Here is a 10438-nt window from a genome sequence, read left to right as displayed (position 1 = left end):
CTTGATTACCCATCTTATTTATGTATTTACTTATTTTTGTTTAAGTAATATATACACGATACAGCTGCTATCACCTTCGCTGGTATTAGAGACGAGAGTGGTTGCTCACACGCCCTTCTACTTTCGGACTATTTCCAAAAGCGGTGTGAACTTTACGAGACGGAACTCGACCGTTCTCTCAACTCACCAGCACGTCAGTGAATAGCAGTAAAAGAAAAACACAGTAGGAGCAGCTCAGTCTCTTATTGGACCGTGAAAATTCAGCTTGCTCCGTTAATTAAAACAATACACACACACATACATTCACATTCACACTTATTCGCGCGATCGGAACCCTTATCATAAGGGGAGCTGCCAGTCTTTCTGTAGACGAGCTACTTATTCCCTAGACCCTGTCTAGACCCAGCTGGGGGAGCTACCCAGAGCTCCAAACCTAACCCACAGAAGTGGGGAGCTTCCAGTCGACGAGCTCCAAGCTACCAGCCGACGAGCTACTTTAAACCCACAGAGGTGGGGAGCTTCCAGTCGCGACGAGCTACTTTCGCTATTTTAAATTCCCTGAATTTAAAATACGCTTTTACGCAAGATTGTGTCAGTGTGTCTGTATCTACCTGGTCGGTGTCGCCGGGTCTGGTCCACCTCGATCGGGCCCCACCACCGTGGGTCGCTTTCTAAGACGTTGGCCAAGACTCGAATTTAACGCTCTTGGTCTTTTATCACACACCTAGTATGTGAGCTGTCGACAGGCGAGCAACGTGGACTGGTCACGGAGATGGGACACGATGGAGGCGATCCGGCTCGAAGGACCAAGAAATGTCGGGGGAAAACTCTGTAAGAAACCCAGGAGAAATAAAGACACAATGAGACAAAGTTACTTTCTTTATCAAACGTGTACACGGGTGAGCTGCTAAGAACAACTCACACCATGCACAGTGGCTTGGTAATTTTTATAGGCACAGAGCACAGAGACAGTGAGAACAGGATAACAAATAATAAACAGATAAAATAAAACAACTCCATATATGGTGCTAGTCTCGTCAGCAGAGAGCTAGGGAAGATAAAACAATCTAAAACAATATGTCCCAGAAACAAGATGTGTTTGCTGGGAAAGTCTAAAAAGATAATTCTAAACTAATTAACCATAGGCAGAGGGCAGACAAAAGGCATCTTTGTACATTTAAAAGAAGGTAAAGAAACATAGAATCATTTTTCCTGTAACAATATATTACATTGAATAATCAAATTGAATAAGTAAAATGTGTATTTGCTGGATTGCAAATGTTATCTAATAACCCACTTCTCATTCTGTTCATTAATTTTTTTCTAGTAATTTTAATACATGTTCAATAACTATAATAAAGAGACATACACAGTCACTCACTAGCTCACTCTTGTTTTTCTTTCTTTAAGCATCGACTTAGATATTGTAATACTATACCATATTATATTATATATAATAACAGAAATAATACTAATAAAAATAATTACATAAACCACAAAATAAATGCATGAACATGAGGTGCCTACAGAGAATTTATAGAGCTGTTCTTGGAAAAGCAAAACATGTTGATAACAGTGCATTCAGATCATAATTCTGATTGCAAAAGACAGGACAGGATGTGGAAAAAAAGAAAAGAAAAAACAATGGCAAACAGAGCCTTCAGCTTTCAGGCCCCTCTTCTTTTAAAATTAGGCTTAAAACTTTCCTTTTCGATAAAACATACAGTTACACTAGGGCTGGATCAGGTGACCCTGAATCCAGCCTTACCTACGTTGCGATAGGTCTAGGCTGCTGGGGACTTCAGAAGTTGTAGTTCTTCATCAGTTGCCTTTTACCCTCACTTTTTTGTTTCTTAACATATGTTTTTATGTGCAACTCTGCATTTAATTATTTGTTATTATTAATCTCTGTCTCTTTTCCACAGTATGTCTTTGTTCTGTCTCCCTTCCCTCAACTCTAAACAGTTGCGGCAGATTGCTGCCCCTCCCTGAGCCTGAAGCTGCCAAAGGTTTCTTCCTGTTAAAAGGGTGTTTTTCCTTCCCCAGTAGCCAAAATTCTTGCTCACAGGAGGCCGTCTGATTGTTGGGGCTGTCTGTATGATTGTAGGGTCTATGCCTTACAATCCGGTCTTTAAGTGATGACGTGATGAATCCTGCAGCCAGGCCAAAGTACACTGCATTTAATATGGCTGTTGTGTTTTTAATGTGTTTTAATGCTCTGTATCTTGTTTTATTTAATTTCAACAAGTTCCTAAAAACAGTCAGTGATCAATGTTGGCTTCTCTCGGTTTTTACTACTACTAATCATTTTAAAGCTCCGTTTTTAAAGCCTTACGATGTAACTACAGCCCAGCCCATGCAGCAGTATATTAATGACTAACCTCCTATTGTGGATGGATTATCTCAGTTGTTGTCCTGACTGACGTTTGGTCCGTTTACAGCATATGTGTCAAAGTCAAGGCCTGCGGGCCAGATTTGGCAATTATTATGGCCCCTGGGATGATATTTGATTAGTATTAGAATCGGCCCGCAGGTCATAGCCGCCTGCTGGGGTTTTGCACGCACCAATACTCCATTCCCCACAATACAACGGAAGCCCGCGAACTCACTGCAGTGCCAGAAGCAGGGCTCGGCTTCATTATTCATTGATTATTCATTAGCATTCAGAGCAGATGTCAACTTGCAGCAACTCCCCTCCCCAATAATGGCTAAACGGAAGGTGTACGGTGAGCACAGGGTATTTCAAGCCAGGTGGGAGGCAGAGTACATGTTCATGGAGGTAAAAGGCAAACCTGTTTGTCTTCTGTGTGGAGAAAGTGTGGCTGTAATGAAAGAATATAATCTAAGACAGCACTATGAAACCTCTAAGAAACACAAAGATAAGAATATGGACACAGATCAAAGGCTACAGAAGGTGGAAGAATTAAAACGAGGTCTTAAGTCCCGGCAGGCTCTGTTCACAAAAGCAAAATCACAAAGTGAGGCTGCTGTCAAGGCGAGTTTTCTTGTGGCAGAAGAAGTTGCAAAATCAGCCCGACCATTTAGAGAGGGAGAGTTTATCAAAAACTGTATGCTTAAAGTTTGTGACGCAGTCTGCCCAGACAAAAGGCAACTATTTTCAAACGTGAGCCTGAGCAGAAACTCTGTTGCTGAACGTGTAGACCAGCTGTCCACCAATCTAAAAGAACAGCTTGTGGAAAAGGGAAAAGATTTCATTGCATATTCCCTTGCTGTGGATGAGAGCACTGACACAACTGACATTGCCCAGTTGTCAATTTTCATTCGTGGAGTGGACTCCAGCCTGACCGTAACAGAAGAGTTTTTGGCGTTACATCCGATGCATGGCACGACTACAGGACAAGATCTGTATGAAGAGGTACCCAGATGTGTAAATGAGATGGGACTGCCTTGGGAAAAACTCGTGGGATTGACAACAGAAGGAGCACCCACGATGTGTGGACACAGGAGTGGATTGGTGGCAAGGATACGTGAGAGGATGCGGGATGAAAATGTCACAGAGGAGCTGTCAGCTTATCACTGCATAATACACCAGGAGTCGTTATGTGGCAAAGCCTTGAAAATGGAACATGTAATGACCATCATAACGCGTGCAGTTAACTTCATCAGAGCCAAAGGTTTAAATCACCGCCAGTTCAAGGCATTTCTGGGAGAGTTAGATACAGAGTATGGTGACTTGCCCTATCACACAGATGTGCGATGGCTAAGCCAGGGAAAGGTGCTGCAAAGATGTTTTGAGCTTCGTGAGGAGATCTGTCTGTTCATGGAAAGCAAAGGGAAAGACACAACAGAGCTTCGAGATGAAACATTTATGTGTAAAATGGCGTTTCTGTGCGACATCACAAGCAATCTGAATGTGATGAGCCTGCAACTGCAGGGACGGGGGCGTGTCATTTCTGATATGTACAGTACGGTGAAGGCGTTTAAAACCAAGCTGAGTCTGTGGGAGACTCAGATGCAGAAAGAAAACTTGAGCCACTTCCCCAGCTGTCAGACCATGAAAGAGAAGCTCTCTACCGCTGTGTTCCCAAGTGCACAGTTTGCCGATAAACTCAACATACTTGCCGCTGAGTTCCGACGTCGATTTGCTGACTTTGAAGCTCAAAAAAGCAGGTTTGAACTACTTGCCAATCCTTTTGGAGTTGATGTGGAAAGCGCACCACCAAACCTCCAAATGGAGTTGATTGAGCTCCAGTGCAATGACACACTGAGGGAAAAATATGAGAGAGTGGGTGCCGCTGAGTTTGCACGTTTCATCCCCGACACAATGCCTCAGCTGCGCATCCAAGCTGCTCAGACGCTCTCTGTGTTTGGCAGCACATACCTGTGTGAACAATTGTTCTCTTTGATGAAGCTAAACAAAACATCACACCGGAGCCGTCTTACTGATAAACACCTTGACTTAATCCTGAGGATTTCCTCAGCTCAGAGCCTGACCCCGAACATTGATGAACTCGTACAAAAGATGAGACACCACCAAGTATCAGGCTCAGTCTCAGACAAGTGAGTATCGCAGAACATTTACATACAGAGATGGGCAGTAACGCGTTACTTGTAAGGTCTTGGCTCAATAGGTTATGTGCAATCATTTTAATATGTTTTAATTAACATTGAACCAGTCCGGCCCTCAGCTTGTAGCAAATTTGTTTTTTTGGCCCTCTGATGTATTTGACTTTGACATCCCTGGTTTACAGCATCCTGCCATCCAAGTGCATTTGCCCCTAACCATTGGGAACTCTCGCATTAACTTTTATCGAGTGGAAAAAAGTCCTCCGTTTGCCCTCCAGCCTCACTGTTTATATTATGCTAAGATAGCTGTGTTGCTAGCGATCACGTAGCATATCATCATATACCAGCAAGCCAAACTTCATGTCACGGTCCCCGTGTCTCTCTGGTTGGCCCACGCTGGCTACAGGTTTTGTTGTTGTTAGTTTTGGTTTTTTGTCTCTCCTCCTCCTCTCTGGGTGGAGCTCATTACGGGCTCTCACTCTTGGCCCACGCACCCGTGTGATGGTGTCCACCTGCGGCTGATCTGGCTGATTTCCCCAGCTGCTATTTCAGGCAGTGGCACAGATAGTGATGGCCAAATGAAGCTTTCCGAAGCACTGAAGCTTGTATTGAAAAACGGTTCATTACTCGAAGCTTTTCAACACAGTCCTCTCCGGTGACATCTGGTGGTGAAAATTTTGAAGAGCAGCTTGAATCTGCAAAATAAAACGGACTGCTCAATTATCACTGCTCACTCAAGAGTGGAGTTCTCTCTGATATTGGGCCACCGTTCCATTGCTTTGAACATGTAATTGGTTTTGTTTTCTCGATTGGGGGGCTGAAAAAAATGTAATGCGTATCTGCGCAATACATTTTGATCAATAAACTTTCCCTATTTAAACATGCACTATGGTGTGGCCTTTCTTTGCTCATAACTCCTTGATGTTGGTAAATACAATAAGTGAGCAATATATATAATATACATATGAGAATGCACAGCACATTATGGAGTATGCCCCTGCTGTGAAGTCCTGCCTCCATCTACTTGTCGTTTAATCACTGGACAGCTGGACAGGTTCATACAAAATATTAGATGAGGCCAATTGTCCTATACATATTTTTGACCTAGGGGTGGGATTGATTGTGAACTGGAAAGGGAAAATGCTTAGGGAGCTGAGTACGGCTGCATCGTCACTGATTTGTAGAATCATTTTTGATTCGATACAGGATCCGATTCAATTTGATTGGAATCTGGAAAGTTTTGCCTCAGTCAGAAATATTACAATTCTGATCATTTAACAGTATATATCCATAATTTCGTATCTATTAAAAGAAAGCTGACACATGTGAGACTTAATTAGAGATGTAAACAGAGAGTTATGAAACCTGCAGCTGCAGAAGCCAGCGGGGAAAAAAAGAGGCAAACACAGCGCGGACCCGACGACGCACCAAAATCTGACTCTGACGCGTCGGGTCCGCGCTCTGTGTTCACGTTTGTATGCAGAATCCGTAAACCTGCTCCCAGTTACTGTTTTAGCTGTATGGTGTTTGACGACATGTTGTGAGGTTTAACCTGAGATGCTGGCGTTTCAGGCATAATAACGTTAATTTACAAATCGACACGGGATTTTAATGAATCAATATCACTTTATTCAATTTAGCATGGATTGTAATCAGAAAGGCGATAATCAAAACCCACCCCTAATCAAGAACTTGCAAAGTAAAAACATGATCTATGTCAGGTAGCCCTTTTGTTATTTACATTTAAAAAGAGGATTAGTGTTACTGTGCGCTGGCTGAGTCTGTTTCTTTTCTTAGAAATAGTTTCTCCTGCCCTGGAGAAAATCCACTTGCATGGAACAGAAGAGGCTGTGGAGTGCAGGAACTACACTGCAAGCTGGTAGATATGCAGGTATTCCTGGGTCCTGCAGACTATCACCTAAAAACAATAAACAAAATGATTTTCTAAACTGTAGCAATGTCATGTACGTATAGTGTCAAATACATTTTTGTAGTCTTCATCAGCTTTAATTCACATGGAAGTGTTCCTAAAGTCATATGCTGTAATGATATTTCCATTATGAAAACATGATTTTGGACATTTCAAGTTTTTCACTTCGGCAGATAAAATGAATTGAGCAAAATCAACTCAAAATATTCCCACACGCCAGAATGTCCTCTCTTCCTCGCTGGCTCCATATCTGTCAGTGGAATGATCACCTCTTCGCTCTCTGTCACCATCAACACACTCCACGAATCCCGTGGATGATTCACTTCCTTATATCCGTTTGAATCAGGTACCGAAGCAGTTACGTGCGTAATGAAGCATGGATGGAATTATGACAGAGGAGGACTACCTCCAGATTCTTGAACTTTAATTTGACTCAAATAAAACGTAGAGATAAATGTGGGAGGAGGCCGAAGTGCCCAGAGAGAACCCACACAAACACAGGGTGAACATGCAAACTCCACACAGAAAAATAGCTGCCTCTAGAACAGTGGTTCTTAACCTGGGTTCGATCGAACTCTAGGGGTTCGGTGAGTCGGTCTCAGGGGTTCGGCAGAGCCTCTACTGTGACATGCACAGCTCATTTTGTGCACCAATAAAAAACATATCTATGTCTTGAATTTGAAAAAAATCACATTTTATTTTTCACTAAAGAGGGGTTCAGTGAAAGCGCATATGAAACTGGTGGGGTTCGGTACCTCCAACAAGGTTAAGAAACACTGCTCTAGAAGGATAGATATAGATATAAAAACAGCCAAAATAATGCCCCAAAGTGTTCTTGTAACTATGTCCTTTAATAATACTAATTATTACCATAATGATATAAGTGACATGTAGATAAATTATTTTATGCTGACAAAGCAACACAAATCAGAGAAATGTAAAGCAATCCTTACATCAGCAAATGATGAGACGTGAGCTCACACAATCTGTTCTGACCAGTGACATTTTTTTTCTTTTTATAATCAAAAGCACGCTCATGCTAAGATGTAGGAGAATGTGAACTATTTGATCAAAACTGAGATCTCTTATCAAACATGACATCACTAGTTTGCCACACTGTGTGAATGTGTTTTTTTGTTTGTTTTTTTTCTTTTACAAAGGCTACAACTGAGTCAGACAACTAGACCATTTATAAACAGAAACTGAAAGAATGTTATCTGACATCAGATAATTTTGGATGCCTTGTGTGGATTGTTGTTTAACGGGTAATTGTTTTTGCAGTTTGTAGTTTGTAGTTGTAGCACTTTATTGCAGATCAGGAATAATGTGGCAGCCAGTGTTGCTGTCTTTAATCAAACCTTTTTAATTTACCATTACCACTGGCAATAAAACTGCCATAGACCATGATGCTACCGTTTTATTGCAGCTTGACACCCGATTCTTCAATTTGAAACCTCAGATTTAATTTTTCAAAAATCTCTTGTCATTGTTGTGAAATAGCTCCAGCTTTGTATCGTTCAACTATAAAACCTTTCCTCCAAAAAGCATTTAGCTTGTAAGACCAAACTCATCAAAAAAAAGGCCAGAAAATTCAGATTTTTTTGGAACTGAGATGTTTAATAACCCTTATAACAAAATCCACACATTTTGTTTTGCTACATTATGTTGTTTAAGATATACTTTTATGATATATTTAATATATCATAAAAATATATATCAATTTTTTGTTGCATTTGATACATTGTGCGTTTTTGGTAACTTTTTGTTAACACCAATGTTAACTCTAGACAAAAAAAACACGTTTTCTCCATAACATTTTGATATTTTGGCAAGTATAGATTATGTTGATGAGATACAGGTCTGAGAAACTCATGTAAGGTCCATTTACAAATGGCTTGTAATTCTACAATTCTCTTTCTAAGAGCACCACAAACATATGCTTTTGAAACTGGAAAATCCTCAATAAATTACAACTTCCACAGTAAGTTCTTGCATATTTTTAAGGTCAAATTAATCATTAAAAGTTCCAAATTATCATTATATTCATTCCTATGATTAGTGGATGTGAACTTCTGGCCAGAACTCTATTTATTATTTTGTGCTTACTGTCTTCTTACATGATTTTCACTATGTGAATAACGCAGGTCAGTTTAATGATAATATATAATAGAAACTTTAAAGGTGAGCCTGGGAAGTCAAAGAAGACATTCTTGTTAACAAATTGTATTGAACAAATTAATCATCTATCTCAGTGTTTCTCAAACTGTGGTACCTGTACCACTAGTGGGCTCTCTCTGATGGTAAATCTCCATTTATTTTTTAAGATAAACAATCTACCATTGTGGAGGTATGCAAAGACGACACAAGAGATCCTGAGGCTCTTCTGGGAGCATGAATTGACCAGAAAATGTCTCCCTGAGTGAGTCTTTTGTGAAGAGCAGCCTTTCCTTATCACCAGCGGTTGCGGCTGCTACAGAGTGCTGGCAGGCTCGTTTCCCTGGGCCTTAAATCTGCAAGGCGGCAGACAGCACCGTGCTGGGGCACTAAAATGCTGATGGTAAAACCACAGCCCTTTTCTGCTGTGCCACGATGCTAGCCACCATCGATGAGTCGGAGGCCCCTGGGAAAATCGGTGGGGGCGCGGGAGATGCTGTCCCAACTATGGCCTGGATGCCAAAGCTCCTAGTAGCCAAGAGAATGCAATCCGCTTCTTTTGCGAGTGAATAGTAATCGTTCGAGGCTAGTAGCGGGAAGTGGTTGAGGCCAGCTGCACTGGTGCCGGTAACTGTCAGATGCAGAGGTGAGTGAAGAGGAATCCGCCATCATCCATTCCTAGCAAGTACAGCGTACTTTCCATGAGCTTGAGAGTGGTACCATCACCCAGACCCGAGTGGACAGTGGATCCAGAGAGGCCACCACATGATTGTATGTCGTGTCGTTGGCTGAAATCCAGCAGCTTAACCGCCACAGCAAAAGTTAAAACGTACAGCTCTGCTATCACTTCCAACATAAATGAAGACAGAAAACTAAACAGCAGTGACGTTTGTAGGGTTACTGAAGTTGGGCTAGCTGGTATATAATGATGGTGGTTAGCTACACAGCTATGTTAGTGTAATATAAACACAGTGATACTGGAGGATGAGCACTAACTGTTTTCCACTCGATAAAAGTTCACATGAGGGTTCCCGAAGGTTAGGGACAAATGCAATTGCATGGCAGGATGCTGTAAACCAGGGGTGTCAAATTCAATTGCACAGGGGGCCAAAATGTCAAGGCACACTTTAGGTCGCGGGCCAAACAAGATAAACATTTATTGAACACTAAAACAATGTTTTTTAAACATAAATATGAATGAAAACTGACAGGAATATTATTCCAGATTAAATAAACTTAAAAACAATACACTTTAACTTTAAATATTTTGCTCTTCATAAAAATATATCCTGTCAAAATTATGCAAGTTAGAAATATGAACATGCTGCCAAAACCCCAGAAAAAATAAATGAAAGCATATACAAGGTTGGAGCCGCATGTAGACGGAGCTGCGCACTGCTTCAGGAGTGGAACTAATAACCCGAGGGCCATTCAGTGTCGTACTTTGCCTTGAGTGTATCATTACACTGCAGCTCCATCTGAATCTGCACAGGTGCAGTTCAGCAAAGTGCGCTGACTTGGTTCAACATTACTTGGCAACAGACATTGAGGGCTAGCAGGAGGGACCATGCGCTTACCTGCTGCTCTCTGGCAGGTAGCTCCATGCCCTCCTGGGTTTTAAATGCACCTTAGAACACACATGCATCAACACTACAATGAGCGGGTGGAGGGAGGTTTGGAGTCTTCTCTCACCCCTGTTCTCTGCGGCCTGCTGGAGCGGGGGGGCTAGGAGGAGGAGTTGGCCGTCCGACTGCGGTCTGGAGTGTGGGGCCTCCCTGCTGCTGCGGAGTCGGGCGGTCTGCCTCCCCCCACCGCAGGGAAAAGGGT

At 42.0% G+C, this 10438-nt stretch overlaps 1 pseudogene; it reads left to right on the top strand.

Moving 5' to 3' along the window:
* Nucleotides 1–821: 821 nt before the first annotated feature.
* LOC146674171 (general transcription factor II-I repeat domain-containing protein 2 pseudogene) lies at nucleotides 822–5745 on the top strand (annotated as a pseudogene).
* The last annotated feature ends 4693 nt before the right edge of the window (nucleotides 5746–10438 follow it).

Source organism: Rhamphochromis longiceps, linkage group LG3 (assembly GCF_057381845.1).
Source record: "Rhamphochromis longiceps isolate RC_006_pf linkage group LG3, R_longiceps_female_GT1.1, whole genome shotgun sequence".
Lineage (NCBI taxonomy): Eukaryota > Metazoa > Chordata > Actinopteri > Cichliformes > Cichlidae > Rhamphochromis > Rhamphochromis longiceps.
Note: the sequence above shows the minus strand (reverse complement) of the source record. Positions and strands in the feature narration are given on the sequence as shown.